Genomic DNA, 12,206 nt, shown 5'->3' with positions numbered 1-12,206 from the left:
ATTCATAGCAGCTCAGCATAGTTAATACAGATTTAAAGTATTCCACCCGTGAATATCTAATCATAAATAAGAAATGAAACAAAAATTATTTTTAAAAAAACATTTCCACTGATGTACAGTTTACAGATGTAGGAGATTTAATGAAAGATGTGAAAAGCTGCTGAATGACCACTTACAGGAGGGTTTTCAAAGGAATGAGAAAGGGCAAGAACCTGCCTGTCCTAAATCAGTCTAATGACCGCAAAGGACGAAAAGAGAGGAAGAAGGTGATCTAAGTGCTTATTTTTTCTACTGTAAAAAAACCTGGGGATTCTGGAAAAGGTGTCTATAAACATGTCTGTTTAAGAAACTGAAGCTGTATACAAAAGTACATACAGATTTGACTGCTGAAGGCTTCCAGTTTCATTGTAAATTCTGGTTAACAGAAGCCACCCTTTGTGTTTCCCCAGGGCTTCTGGATTTCAGCCTCTCCTGAAAATCATAACCCTTTCCTATATACACACTGGGCACCTGTGTCATTACTGTAAAGAGTAATTGTTACTACAGAGCACTATAGATATAAAAGATTTGTAAGAACATTTACTGAACATAAGAGTTTAACATTCTCTTATTAAAATGACATAATGAAAAAAGCATAAAGGGGTGATTCAGTCTGGAAGTCTTGGTCTAAGTCCTGATTCTGCCCTTTACAACTGATCTTAAGTCTTTAACTTCCAAATACCAATTCCATAATCTCCCTACTTTAAATTAGTAAACTTTCAAATAAAATAATCTGTGTAGATGATGTTTATGGTGTTTATCATTTATCTCATAAAAACGAAGATTTCCCATTTTTTAGTATTCTAATAAATAAGATCCTATTCTAAAGGATTTTATTTATATTTTCATTTTGGTATTTATTGTTATACTCTCTAACAGATTACCCAAAGGCAAAGAGATTAATTCTAAAATTAAGCTTCCTATATTTAAGATAAACACACTAAAGAAATCAAGATTTAAAATCACAAATCAAAAAAAAAGTAAAGTAAAATCACAAATCACACTGAGAATACACCGTGTTTTGCTATCTTTATGAGGATCTGACAAAATGCATAACCAACCTTTTAAATGTACTGTATAATAATGTGGGTTGGCACATTGCCAATATAACATCATCATGCTCCTACCCAAATTAATAATCATTTTAACAAAAATTCTAAAAAGAATACAAAAACTACCAATCTGGAGAACCTGCAGAAACTGGCATAATCATAGCTATTTACTGAATACTTACAATAAGTCAGGCACTATTCTGGGCATTTTACAGATATCTGCATACTTCTGGTATAATCCACAATGCATAAAGAAATATGTACCAAAGAATGGGATCTTTAAACATTAGGGGAAAACCATATCACTCTGAGAAAAGGAATGGATCAGTACTAGGCTTGTTCTTATTTAACATTTTTAGAAATGATCTAGAAGATAGGACATACTGCATTTCTGAGTTTGCGACTGAAAAGCCAATTAGGAGATAAACCACAGTCAAATTTTTTAAAAATACAGAGTAAGCAGAAAAGAGGTAGGTGAGTTTCACCGGAAGCAAAGGCAACCCAGTGTACTTTTAAAAAAAATCTAAATCACATTTATGGGATAATTATTTATGTTTTCAGTTCTAATATAAGAAATTAAATCTGCAAATCACTGTATACCATTCTCTGAATCCACTAGTCCATCTAGTGCTAGGGGCAGAAAACCCTGAGCAAGACGGACTCCCCCACTCCCCATCTCTCTCTCTCTCTCTCTCTCTCATACACACACACACCACACACACACACACCACACACACACACACACACACACACTACCGTTATGAAAGCCGTGGTTATCTTGAAGCTTGTGTGTGACTGCAGCCTCCATACATAAAGGCAGACAACAAGGCCCCAAGGAAAAAAAAATTTTTTTTTTTTTTTTTTTTTTAATAAAGAGGCAGATGAGGAATCTCTACATGCAAAAAGTCCAGGACTAGCGCCAGGACACAAGTTTCCTTTGGCCTGGTATTCATGCGTCCTTTGCACACACAGGACCAACATTTTACACTGCAAATAATAAGCTTACAATAGTCACCACCACAAGAAAGAGTTAGTATGAGCTAATGTCAAAATAAAAATTACAATGATTTTCATAAACTCACCGAATAACAGGACATACTCAAGGATATTTTGAAGTGTGTCCCTGACTTTCAAGGCTGGCATTATAGAAGACAATTTGCTCCCCGATGCCCAAGAAGAGAGAAGAGCAATTGAACAGCCTTGCATCTGACCCAGCAAAACAACTGGAGTCCCCTAGTGGCTGAATGTGCCCTGTAGTGTACCAATGAACAACTCATTCCAGGGTATTTTCTGGGATGGAATTTCTGGGATCCTTCCAAGATCCTCCTTCTCACTCAACACCACACCAAACCAGAAGCAAGTCCTTTTGAGTTCTGTGAAATCTGCCCTTTCTTTCCGTCCCTAGCACCACAAACTCAGTTCTGGCCATATTATTTTGTATCTAGCCTCCTACTTGTCCCTCTGCCTCCAGTCTACCACTCTTGCTATCTGCGCTGCTCATCACTGCCAGGGACCTCCTTCCAAGTGTAAATCCCATCATGCCATTTCCCTGATTAAAATCCTCAACTATTCCCCACAGGCTAAAAGGGGGGAAAGTCCTAACTCTTAAGTAGGTGCCTACCACATAACCTAGCCTCACTGTCCCGAATCGGAGTCCCTGCTTCCCCTCCTGCTGCCACCACTCCTCTGCTCCTAGCACACTGAGCCACATTCCTCAACAATACCATGTTTCTGTTCTTTTCTGTTTCATGTTCTTACTCCCTTGAACAGGGCCTTCTATCTGGCTAACTGGTGAATTCTTCCTGCAAAGCTCACTTCAGGGATCCCCTGCCCTAGAGCTTGTCCTGACCCTACCTGCTCCCACATCTGGGTTAGGTCCCCCTTTTCCCTATGCCTTAGTGCCTAGCCCACGGTTCTTAACTGTTGGGGGTATGACTTGATGATGAGCAGTCTGACAGTAGGAACTGTGTGTTGCATACCATCTCCCCAGTTCCTAATGCAATGCCTAAATACACAGTAGTGAAGAAATGTTTGCTGAAATCAAGCTATAATGCCTTGATTTCTATCTCTATTCATTTATTTTAGATACATGGGTACCTAAGAATGAAGAGCATCCATGTGGTTATCAAAACATTAGAAAAGTGTTCTTTTCTTCCAAAAAGGTACTTGGAAATATGTTTGAATTTATAAATTCACTTCAGTATCTTAGAAATTTGAGGCTGAAAGGAAGATGTACAGAGAGTGGGAGAAAGGCCTTATTTTCAACTTGATTAGAATAGTTCAGATTCTAGACAAAATAATACTCACTGATTTTTAAAAAAAAAAAAACACAACTTTAGGTGCTTTTGCTCTTCACAATTTTACATTAGATGTGACTCAACTTCCGTAACTTCCACCCACACACCAGCAATGCTATAAAAGCAGATCCAACAGTCCCTGGCTGGAAGGCAGGTTTTGCTCATACTTTCCCAGGCTGCCTCTGACACCCAAGTGAAAAGCAACATTAAAGGGACAGCATTTCCTGCAATAATAAAAACTTGTCAGTATAAAAGCTTTTCACAGCACACCCCCACACAATAACCCGAAGTGTAAATAACAATTTACACCTAATAGATATTAAATACCTTCCCAGAAGCATCTCTGACACAATGCCACTTTAATATCCTTTGCCCCCACATTCCCGTTGGTAGAAATGAAGCCAAATTAAGGCTAACTCTATTATTTCCTCGCTTCTTTTCTCTAGTTTAGGCAGGGATCAGTTTTATAGAACCCATTCTTGAAAAAAAAAAGAAAAGGTGAGAGCAGCATTTGAAATGACTGCTTTAGACCTTGTATGTTCATAAAACCCAAATAACCCTCACATTTATTTCTTGTCCCTAAAAATCAAACCTTTAGAACAAGACCCCCAAAAACATACTCTAAGACATAGGTGAGGCCAGAGAAATTAGAAAACATTACTTCATAAATTATCTAGATTTGGGTAACATACTCTTGTATCTTTAAAATATCCCAAAGTCTAGACAACTAGAGTTATATATACAATTGAAACTATGTGTACACTCTCTGTATTCTCTGAGATTAAGGAAATATTAAATATCGTAAACAAATTTATCAATAACCAGATTATCGAGACAGTAATACCTGATGAGCCTATGAAAACTGCAGTGTGTTGTTTCTTCAATACTAAAATATGCTGTCTCTATTACTAAATAAATTACTGAAGACTCTCCTGTCTTCTTCACCTCCAAATTCCTGTGCACAGTGTCTGGCACACAGTAGGTACTCAAAAAAAAAACTCCTCAGAATGAGAAATCAAAGAACACATATATCCCTCTACATCAAGGTCGCCTTCCCACAAAGAAGTGGATAGTCTATGGGCTAATTCAGTCCACAGCATTCTGCAGATCCGAGCATGCGCTAGGCAAATGGATCTTTCAGATAGGCAACTTTCTTTCTCCCAATCTTCCAGATGCCGAATATCCTTAAGCTGTACTTGGCTGTCCTAAATTCTCAAATACGGACACTTAGCTCCCCCCTCCCCATAATGTAAGGCCTCGCTTCTTCCTCCAACTGCCCATTCACCTCAAAATGATGATCGGTGTCAATGTGTTCAGCGGATGACAGACAGTTAAGTAAAACTGCCTCAGGAAAAACTGGGATAAAAGACAAACCCTTAACTTGCAACAACAGTTACATTTTCCCCTCCAATATTTTTTGTTGTGGCAAAATACACATAAAATTTACTCTCTTAGCCATTTTCAAGTACAACTGACCCTTGAACAACACAAGGGTTAGGGGACCTGACCCCCAAGGTGGTCAAAAACCCACGTATAATTTTTGAATCCCCCAAAACTTAAGTACTGGAAGATTTACTGATAACATAAACAGTCACTGAACACGTATTTTATAGATAGTATTATACACTGTATTCTTACCATAAGCTAGAGGGGGGGAAAATTATTAAGAACATCATGAGAGAGAGAAAAAACATCCACAGTACCGTACTGTAAAAACTTCACATAGAAATGGACCCAAGCAGTTCAAACTGGTGTTGTTCAAGGGTCAACTGAATACAGTTCAGTAATATCATATATTCATAATGTGCTACCACTGCCACCATCCATCGCCAGAACGCTCTTCATTTTTTAAAACTGAAACTCTGTACGCACTGAACAATAACTCTCCATTCTCCTTGTCCTCAGGAGCCCCTGGCAACTACCACTCTACTTTCTGTCTTTATGAATTTCACAACCCTGGGTGCCTCACAGAAGTGGCATCATATGGTATTTGTCTTTGTGACTGGCTTACTTCACTGAGTGTAACTATCCTCACGGTTCATCCATGTTACAGATTCTATAGGAATTTTCCTTTCTTTAAGACTGAGTAGGGGCGCCTAGGTGGCTCAGCTGGTTGAGCATCCGACTCATGATTTCGGTTCAGGTCATGATCTCAGGGTCGTGAGATCGAGCCCCACGTCCGGGGAATCTGCTTGAGATTCTCTCTCTCCCTCTCCAGCTCCGCCCCTCCCCCCAACTCATTCTCACTCTCTCTAATAAATAAATCTTTAAGACTGAATAATGTTCCACTGTGCGTATATACTATATTTTGGTTATCCATTCATTCATCCACTGATGGACACTTGGGTTGTTGCTTCCACCTTCTGGCTGTTGTGAATAATGCTGCTGTGAACCTTAGTACAAGTATCTCTTTGAGACCCTGCTTCCAAATCTTTTGGGTATGTACCCAGAAGTGGAATTGCTGGGCCATATGGTAGTTCTATTTTTAATTTTTTGAGGAGCCATCATACTGTTTTCTACAGCAGCTGCACCATTTTATATGCCCACCAACAATGCACAAGGATTCCAACTTCTCCACATCCTCACCAACACTTGTTTTCTGGGTTTTGGGTTTGTTTTTTTCTTTTGACAGAAGCCACCCTAACAAGTTATATTCCAACCATTCAGTCAAAGGCAGTAATCTTTAATCCAAAAGAATACTTTCAGGAGTAGTTTCTCAATGAATAGATTTTTTTCTGGGTAGGGAGACTATAGTCATTGTCCTGTAAGTCATTTCTAGCAAGCCCCTATCTACTTACTCTGCTTGTACTTTAACCTGATTTGGTCGAGATTTAGTTCTGCAAAAATCATAATAAAACAACCAGTTTCAATTGCACACTCTAAAGACATGTGTGATTTTATTACGAGCAAGAGCAATGAATGATCAAGTTCTGGAAATACTTCATTGCCTTATGTTGAGGAGAAATTCAAAAAAAGGGTGCAAAATCTTTAATTTTTAAAAAAAATACTGTTCAGTCACATGCTCCATAATTTCTAATGGCATAACACACTGGTATAGAACCGCACATGTTATCCAGTGAGGAGCTTTAATTTACCAAAGTTTAAGAATATAACAGAAACCAGCAAGAAAATTTTGTAACCATTGTTGAGATAAAAGTTTAGGTAGCAAACAACCATCTATTACCTATTTATAAATGCAATGAAAGAAAACTACTACCCTAACTGAATTAATAAATAAGACTGTAAAATAGTTTTGGATCCTTCAATTTCAAATTGTTTTTTCAATCCCATTAATTTCCCTGATGTGGTGGAATGGAAAGTGTACTCTCAAATTCTAACATCCCATTACCTGCCTTTCTAAGCTACCTTAATTTCAGATAGAATAAATCTACTAAATCGAGAAAGGCCAGCAAAGTGTTTCAAATACTAAGCATGACATTTATCAAGACTAAATCCTAATGACCAAAAAGATTTGGGATGGCAAGTTCCTTTCATTATAAATGAATCAAATTTTACTGCAAAAGACTTTATAGCAAACATGTCATAATTTCTCTTTTTTAGAAAAGATTTTATTTGAGAGAGAGAGAGAGAGAGAGAGCATGAGCGTGCAAGTGGGGGAAGGGGCAGAGGGAGAAAATATTCAAGCAGACTCCCACTGAGTGCAGAGTCCAAGGTTTGATCTCACATGGGGCTTGATCTCACGACCCATGAGATCAGGACCTGAGCCGAAACCAAGAGTCAGACACTAAATCTACTGAGCTACCCAGGTGCCCCTCATGTCGTAATTTCTAAACAGGAATTCTTTAATCCATCCCATAACCTTTGCTTCATTGGTTGTGGGGTGGCCAGTTTTCTACCTCAAAACTTCTTCTACATTTTATAATTGTTTTTTTTTTCATATATATGTCTGATACTTCAATCTTCTTTGGAAACACCTGCTTTTCCAGGTTTTTTTCTCAATTTTACTTTTATGACTGCTATTACATGTCCCTCACTTTGCTAAGTTGGGTCTCAGAAAAAATGTTCACAGATGTTTCCCTTCAAAAGCACATCAATATTTACTTTGAAGAAGCTCTGCTTCTAATGTAGTCTCATGACACTTCCAGCCTTAAACTGTTATGCAGCCCAATCTATTTGTTTTATGCCAGTAGAGACTGAGTCCACAGGTAGTAAGACCCACAAATATACCAAAATTTCATTATGGTAAATGTAATATACTCTTCATTTGAATAGCTCAAATAATGGAAACCCGTATATATAATAGAAGTAAACCACATAGTATAGACCAATGTGTTAGAATACAGTTGAAGAAACATAATCACATAACCACATCCCCTCCCATCTGACTTCAACACTGGTAGCATAAGACCTGAATGAGAGCTGTGTTACTCTGGAGAGCTTACCCAACAGGTCCAGGTCCAAATAAAAATAGCCTGGTTTAGCCGGTAGGCCCAAAATACCTAATAGGATGTACTGGTTAGTGTGTCACTTCCTTTAACCCTATGCATTTCTGTCTAGTCTACAACTTAGGAGCTATTAGAGAAATGGCCATTTGAAAGAAAAAAGTAGTAATTAAGTGCCATGAAAACACAAATAAACCAAAACAAACCGAGAAAACAACTAGGATCTATAATTCAGAATTAACTGTATTAACTGTTTTTATTTTCCTATTCTAGGTTTTCAGCACAATTAATATTTCAAAGAGTCATGCCATATGAAGGATCATTTGGTCCAATCCGTTCATTTTACATACAGTGAAGTCAAATTAAACGAAGCTATTTGAGCATATCATGGAGGTGGTTAACACTATAGCTTGAATCAGAATCCAGGATTCTTCAGCTTTACTCACTATACTGCTACTAATTTAAAGGGAAATAGATATGTAGAAATATATTTGATAATGACTTAAAATTTTCTGATTCTAGACTTCAAGAAGTTCATTGAACTTAAGATACTACTTATCTCATCGCAAAATAGTCTAAAATATTAAGTTTGGAGAGGGTGCCCTCTACCGTACATTACCTTTCTGAAAAATACAGCAACGTTTGGAAACCGCCATCTGTGCTTCTCATCTACTCAAAATGAAGCCTCAAGTTTACTCTGAGATGGTGACTTAGTTATGTTACATTTATAATGCCAAGCCCACTGTTTCTCTCTCTCTCTCTCTCTCTCACACACACACACACACACACACACACACACACACACAGGAACCTCTGTGAAGTTTCAGAACTTCTAGAGTTGAAAGCAACCTCCCCTGCCCAGCCCTCAGTACTATAAAACTCAAACTTCCTATTATAGCAAATTAGCAAAATACTATGAGAAATCTATGCCCTGAATGGTACCAGGTCAAAAGACAGAAAGCTTATAAGCATTTCATCCCACCATAAAACCTTCACATCAACCAAACAGCACCTTAAAAAAAACCACCACCAACAATACAAATTATAGCCCTTAGCTTACCTGGACAACAGGATATTGATAATCCATACAATATACACCATACATAGCAAAGGGGGTTAAAATCTTCAGATAAAGACAGTACCAAAAGGGTCTACACTTTTGACCTGCTTGCTCTGGCTGTCCTGTCCAAAGGAACTAGGTAGCACCAAAAAAATCTTTGGCTGACTCCCAGTCTACGCAGATAGGTATGCTGGCTCAGATGATGAAGCTGGAGCTTGGTTTAGCCCAGGCTTCCACCCCAGTAAGATTCAACGCTACCCAGAAGAACTGTTCAGGGAAAAAGCAAAAAGCTCCAACTGAGTTACTAGTTACAGACTGACAACTATACTAGAGACTTGCTATTACTGTTGGTTTTAAACTGACAGCTCCACCAGAAACTCAAGAGGCAGAGAATGACAGCCAGGAAAAGAACAGGGGCTCCTTAAAGTGGCAAACAAAAACAGTAGGAAGCACAAGGTATCCAGGATCCAAAATTATATATATGTTCCAGGCCTTAAGTGCGTCAGAGGGAACACTCCCAATCCAGGACATGGAAAAGCAGATGGGACTGGTATTATTTCTCTATTCCGTCTTGGGCAGGATGGTGCGCATGTGCGCACACACCCTCCCCCCCCCCCACCACACACCACACACACACACACACACACACACACACACACACACACACACACACACACACCACACACACACACACACACACACATCCCTTCTAACTGTCTCCAGCAGAGACAGGTGCTAGGATTAACAGTATAAAACCTCTCTGTCGTGGAAAGGAATGGGAGAAAAAAGAAGTCACACTGCTACATGTAGTAAAGGGATCCCTTTCATGACAGTGGATGTGTATCATCTAACACCTCCTTCACTGTGCTTTAACAGAGGCTGGACAGCTGGCAGGATCAGCACTAGAGAAGAGGAAGGTGGCCCCAACTCTGAGGCAACATGAGTCCACTGGAGACCTTCAGATATGCAAGACACTCTCTCAGCTGTTCCAGTCAAACATGTAAGGATTAACTCTGGCTGCCTGCCAAAAGGTGGGGGTGGAAAGGTCTTTTCAGAAAAGCCAGTTGGCTTTTCCTCTTTTAGGAAGCTGCTATACCCACCCTACCATTATATACAAACACACATGTGCACACATATTTCTATAACAGATATTAAAAGCAGTAACAAACATGGACAGGTGTTAAGTCAGTCTGATAAAGCATGGCAGGTTAGCTTTCAAAATCTAAACAGCCCATTTAAAAGCAGAGAACTGAAGTAATTCTTAGAAAACAGGACATACAGTGAGCAGAAAGTAAATGCTTAGTAAGAGATACACTATTTATAACTATTGCTCCCTAAGAAATCCCCTACTTGGGGCAAGCATTCAAAAGTTCAAACTGATAAATAATTCTAAATTAGTTTCAGGGGCTATGATCTCTCTAATCCTGGAGAGCCAGTAATATAACATGTTTCAGTAAGATCAAACCATGAGTATTAAATGCAACTGTGAGGCATCTGTAAGAGTTTATGTACTACTGTGCCCCCTGCCCCCAGTGCAATTTTTCTCCTTTTATGGTCACTGCATTTTATTTTAGGATTGTTCAGAAGAAATTGTTTTTTAAGAGTCAAAATGGCCTTAGTATATCCAAGACAGTTCTCTTGGTTAAACATTTACCTCAGATCAGTTCTAAGAGATTAGGAGGACCATTACAAGGTACTAGATTATCTTCAGATTGCTGGGATACTGAGCCTGTGTATTACGTATGAGAGACAATAATGCATCAATTCAGTACAATTAAAAAATTTACGGAACATCTATTACACACTAGGTACTGTGCTTAAGAACTGGAGATATGAACAGACACGGTCCTGTTGTCAAGGACTTTACAGTTTTGGGGGGAAACAGATAAGCACGCAGGTAAAACCAAAAGCCAAAAGGATGCTACAGCACAAAATTAAACACTGAGCAACTTCTCATACAAAGAATGACATTTTTTCAAAGCTGCTCTTAATGAACACATCCATTGTATCACTTTCCTCACCACCACAACTATGAGACTCTGGCTTTGTCAATTCTTAACAGAGATTATCTGAACGCCACAACATTTTTGATCTGATTTGTCACGCATTAAGGGCCTATAATATATATTCTGACTGTCCCCAATTCAGCTATTAAAATGGCAATTAAGAAATAGCAATGGTAATGTTTCTGTATTAAAATCTTATACTAAATTTCTACATCTAATCAAATCAAATCATTCCCTAACCCTTCTTCCCTGTATACCATGCCATCCCGCCTCCACTCTACTTCATTTCATATACAGCAGTACTGGCCACAGAGATACTTGTAAGCTAACATCCGAAATCACTATTACATTCTTGATATGATTGGTATCAAGATTCCTCTCGATATGAAGACTGAGAAATGATGATACTTCTTATAAACCATAGAGGGCTGCAATAATGAACTATGGCTGACAAACTTCATGAGTTAACTCTGTTCAGTATTTGGTGAATTAATTACAGAAGATGAAGTTCCCAGATGGCATTGTATTTAAGATGACACGCTATAATTCAAATTCTAGAACAGCTGATATAATTTAAACTTGAAAATGGTCTCCATATATGTTACTGAGTGCCTAGTTAATTTCCTTTTTTTTTTAAAGATTTTATTTATTTATTTATTTGAAAGAGAGAGAATGAGAGAGAGCACGAGAGGGAGGAGGGTCAGAGGGAGAAGCAGACTCCCCGCTGAGCAGGGAGCCCGATGTGGGACTCGATCCGGGGACTCCAGGATCATGACCTGAGCTGAAGGCAGTCGCTTAACCAACTGAGCCACCCAGGCGCCCCAGGACTAGTTAATTTCTAGAGCTTTAAATTCTTCTTGAGGATAGATCTATACATACAAGGTGAAAAGATGTGACTGACAGTTTATTAAGTGAAAAAAACTGCATTACTGAATAATAATATTACTGAATGTGTACAGTGTAATTCCCTATTTTTAAATGCACATATGTATCTCTATATGCCATTCAGTAAATCATGTCATTTCTAAGCTTCATATATCTTATATATGTTATGCGTACACACACATATACATATAACTTACTGAGTGACACACCACAGATGCCACAGATATACTATGTATTATACATAACCTGTTTTATATTTATACACACATATATTATAGGCATAAGACAAAACCTACACCTCTAGGGGCTGGGATGGTGGGGAGGTAGCTGGTTTTCATTTATTACTTTAGAGATAAACTAATATGTTCAAATATATTTAAATTAGCTTTTGGTAGTCCTATAATTATCTTTTTATTTATAAGTTTAAGGGACTCAAGACAGATTTTCCTTTGAGTATAAGTACT

General features: G+C 38.3%; 1 protein-coding gene across 14 annotated transcripts in view; it reads right to left on the bottom strand.

Moving 5' to 3' along the window:
• RBFOX2 (RNA binding fox-1 homolog 2) overlaps nt 1-12,206 on the bottom strand; it is a 281,003-nt gene that overhangs the window by 99,500 nt on the left and 169,297 nt on the right. The gene's annotated exons all lie outside the window — the stretch shown is intronic.

The sequence above is a fragment of the Zalophus californianus genome, chromosome 9 (genome assembly GCF_009762305.2).
Source record: "Zalophus californianus isolate mZalCal1 chromosome 9, mZalCal1.pri.v2, whole genome shotgun sequence".
NCBI lineage: Eukaryota > Metazoa > Chordata > Mammalia > Carnivora > Otariidae > Zalophus > Zalophus californianus.
Note: the sequence above shows the minus strand (reverse complement) of the source record. Positions and strands in the feature narration are given on the sequence as shown.